Below are 5,000 nucleotides of genomic sequence, written 5' to 3' on the forward strand. Positions count from 1 at the left end.
CATGGGCTGAGATTTGAAAAATTAATAAAATGAATTATAACAAGAGGCTAATTAAAAACTTTAGTAATTGTTGTGAAGACAGCAGAGTGGGAGGAGTAATACACAAAATACATTCAGATCAGACCCTCTCCTGCTCCAAAGTATATTCTGACTAAATGAACACAGGTTTTTCTAATTGTTAGGATTTCTTATATACTCTACTAGAGGTTGTATACAAAGTGCATCGAAAAGACAATAATCACACACACTGAGGAATAAGGTTTATTACAGTAAACAGTTTTAAATAATGACTTTTGTGAAATAGAGCTGAACAATTATTGTCTTATCTACTATACATGCATAAATACACAAATATCTACTATCTATCTATCTATCTATCTATCCATTATCTATCTATCCATTATCTATCTATCTATCCATTATCTATCTATCTATCTATCTATTATTCTATATCTATCCCTCTATCTATCTTTTTATCTATCTATCTATCTATCCATTATCTATCTATCTATCCATGTATCTATCTATCTATCTATCTATCTATCTATCTATCTATCTATCTATCCATTATCTATCTATCTATTATCTATCTATCTATCTATCTATCTATCTATTATCTCTCTATTATCTATTTATATATCTATCCATCCATCGTTCTATAATATTGTTAAAACTCAGAATTAATAAGTATAGCACATATACATGTATTTATTCAGTACCATATTGTTTATATATGCATATACATATATCTATATAAATTCACATCTCTGTAGACATAACACACATAAGAGCAAACAGTCCTATATATTTCCCTATTCACAAATAATATATATATATATATATATATATATATATATATATATAAATATATATATATATACATTGCCACTTACATACAAATTCTCAAGAAACTGCATATATGCATAGATAGCACATGACACACGTATGTGAGTGTGTAGCATCATTGATATATATATATATATATATATATATATATGCACATACATCTGTGTGTGCATATATATATATATATATATATATATATTACACTTCGCACCCGTATATATATATATATATATATATATATATATATATATATATATCCACTGACAAGTTTTTAATCTTACACTCATACATGTGAGCACACAGTCGTAAATGTAGACATATCTCTAAGTACTGCCAAATATACATACATATTATCTATAAAACGAAACACGACAATTAAACAAATAAACAGATCAAAAATTTAAATGCAAGCAATTCCATAGGCCTTGTGCATTTTTTGACGCATTTTTGCGTGCTTTTTTGGATGCAGTATTGGTCCCAAAACTGCATGCATTTCCTTCCCCAGCAAAGTCTATGGGATTTCATTTTTTTCTGTGCGCACGTTGCAGCTTTTTTTTGGCTGCGTCTTTGTGGTGACCACAAAGATGCATCATGTCAATTCAGTCTGCGTTTTTCCAGCGTTTTTAATTCCTTCCAGCTAATAGATTTGACTTACAAAACGCTCTGGGCTAAAAACGCAGCACAAAATGCAGGCCAAGGGAGCGTTTTTTTGGGACCAGAAACATGCATCTTTGTGGTCGCCACAAAGATGCAGTGTGCGCACATAGCCGATATATGTACAGCCATATGTCCATGTGCATGGAACTACCCGTATCCTACACACCTATACATCACACCTTCCTCACCACATATGAATATGCATTATATATGTATTATATAATACCCTTTCCTCACCAAACATGAATATGGATTATATATGGATTATACTGTATATTGCACTTTCCTCGCCACATGAATAGGGATTATATATTGATTGCTGTATATTTCACTTTCCTCACACATATGAATATGGATTATATATGGATTTTACTGTATATTGCACCTTGCTTACAACATATGAATAGGGATTATATATGGATTACTATATATTTCACTTTGCTCACACATATGAATATGGATTATATATGGGTTATACTGTATACTGCACCTTCCTCACAACATATGAATAAGGATTATATATGGATTACTTTCCTCACAACATATGAATAGGGATTATATGTGGATTATACTGTATATTGCACCTTCCTCACTACGTGTGAATAGGGATTATATATGGACTATATAATAGCCTTTCCTCACCACTTATGAATATAGATTATATATGCATTATACTGTATATTGCACCTCCCTCACCACATATGGATAGGGATTATATGGATTATATTGTATATTGCACCTTCCTCACTACATATGAATAGGGATTATATATGGATTATATAATAGCCTTTCCTCACCACTTATGAATATAGATTATATATGCATTATACTGTATATTGCACCTTCCTCACCACATATGAATAGGGATTACATATGGATTATATTGTATATTGCACCTTCCTCACCACATATGAATATAGATTATATATGCATTATACTGAATATTGCACTTTTCTCACTACATATGAATATGGATTATATATGGATTATATTGTATATTGCACATTCCTCACCACATATGAATATAGATTATATATGCATTATACTGTATATTGCACCTTCCTCACCACATATGGATAGGGATAATATATAGATTATATTGTATATTGCACCTTCCTCACCACATATGAATAGGGATTATATATGGATTATATAATAGCCTTTCCTCACCACATATGAATATATGCATTAGGCTATGTGCGCACTAGGCGTTTTTTTCACGCTGCGTTTTTATGTGCGTTTTTGCCTAAAAAACGCACCCGCGGCTAAAAAAAACGCGGCAAAAACGCATGCGTTTTTGCCGCGATTTGGTGCGTTTTTTGCTGCGTTTTTGCTCACTGCGTTTTTAATCAGTGCACAATGCCATTAAAGATTGTTGATGAAAAAAAAAAAAAAAAAAAGGTCTGATGTCATTTCCTTCTTCAAAATGTTCATTGTATGTAGGAGAGCAGACAGCTGCAGAACTAGTGTATGCAGGAGAGCAGACAGCAGCTGCAGAACTACAAGTCTCAGCATCCTCCATTCACTAGTGTATGCAGGAGAGCAGACAGCAGCTGCAGAACTACAAGTCTCAGCATCCTCCATTCACTAGTGTATGGAGGAGAGCAGACAGCAGCTGCAGAACTACAAGTCTCAGCATCCTCCATTCACTAGTGTATGCAGGAGAGCAGACAGCAGCTGCAGAACTACAAGTCTCAGCATCCTCCATTCACTAGTGTATGCAGGAGAGCAGACAGCAGCTACAGAACCACAAGTCTCAGCATCCTCCATTCACTAGTGTATGCAGGAGAGCAGACAGCAGCTGCAGAACCACAAGTCTCAGCATCCTCCATTCACTAGTGTATGCAGGAGAGCAGACAGCAGCTGCAGAACTACAAGTCTCAGCATCCTCCATTCACTAGTGTATGCAGGAGAGCAGACAGCAGCTGCAGAACTACAAGTCTCAGCATCCTCCATTCACTAGTGTATGCAGGAGAGCAGACAGCAGCTGCAGAACTACAAGTCTCAGCATCCTCCATTCACTAGTGTATGCAGGAGAGCAGACAGCAGCTGCAGAACTACAAGGCTCAGCATCCTCCATCCAGGACTGTATGCAGTTTTTTGCCCAAAAAGAAAAAAAAAATGACATGGGCTTCGCCATATTGTTGTATGCTAGCCGGGTACAGCAGGCAGGTACGGGCTGCCCCCAACCCCCAGCTGCCTATTTGTACCCGGCTGGGAACCAAAAATATAGGGAAGCCCTTTTTTTTAAAATTATTTCATGAATTTCATGAAATAATTTAAAAAAAAAATGACGTGAGCTTCGCCCAATTTTTGAGTCCAGCCGGGTACAACTAGGCAGCTGGGGATTGGAATCCACAGTGCAGGGTGCCCATGCTTTCTGGGCACCCCCGCTGTGAATTGCAGTCCGCAGCCACCCCAGAAAATGGCGCTTTCATAGAAGCGCCATCTTCTGGCGCTGTATCCAACTCTTCTAGCTGCCCTGGTGACGGGTGGCTAGCTAGGTAATAATGGAGTTAGGGCTAGCTGTATATTATCAGCTAGCCCTAAGCCCGAAATTCATGGTGTCACGCCAATATTAGACATGGCCACCATGAATTTCTAGTAATGATAAAAAAAAAAACACAACACAGAGAAAAATATTTTTATTAGAAATAAAACACAACACAATTAGTGACTCCATCTTTATTGAAATTAACCCCCCTCCGCAGTAATCCTGGGTCAGGGTCCCGCGCCGTCCAATCAGGATCCAATATCATCTGATCGGTTTGCTGGAAGGCAAAGCGATCAGATGATATGTCAGGATCAAGTGCCTGAATCACATCACACATCAGCTGATTGTATAAAAGCCGATTATACAATCAGCTGATGCATCAGTAGAAAAAAAAAAAAATAATAATACTCACTTATGTGCTGTGCTGATTACCGGCAGCTCCTGGAGCGATCGATTGGACAGGAGTCTGATCCTATACGATCGCTGCCGGAGCTGCCGGTAATCAGCTGATGAAGTCCCCTGACGGCAGGAGCAGCTGATAGCCGGCCGAAAAAGCCGGCGAGACTACGATCAGCTGATGCGTCAGGTGACTGCATCAGGTGATCAGCGCCAGGTCCTGCAAGCAAGGTCCTGCCGGCCGGGGAGACTGCACACCGCCAGAGCGGCGGTACCGGGAGGAGCTGGGAGCGGGCATGGCACCGGGACACTGCGGACAGGTGAGTATATGACATTTTTTTTTTTTCTACTGTTCACTTTGGTTTTCGCCGCTGCCTCCACCTCCCGCCCAGACATGGCGCCGCACGGAGCTGACATGCACAGGACGGGAGGTGGACGCGGCGGTGACGGTACCGGGAGGATTCCTGCTTCTGTGTTTACCAACAGAAGGAATCCTCTTCCTGTACACGTCACTGTAGTGCCCACCCCTTGCGTGTATAGCTGCGTTTTTAGTCATAGAAACGCGGCTATATGCGTTATTCATTGCGTTTTTAACATCTCATTGAAT

Source organism: Anomaloglossus baeobatrachus, chromosome 2, assembly GCF_048569485.1.
Source record: "Anomaloglossus baeobatrachus isolate aAnoBae1 chromosome 2, aAnoBae1.hap1, whole genome shotgun sequence".
Lineage (NCBI taxonomy): Eukaryota > Metazoa > Chordata > Amphibia > Anura > Aromobatidae > Anomaloglossus > Anomaloglossus baeobatrachus.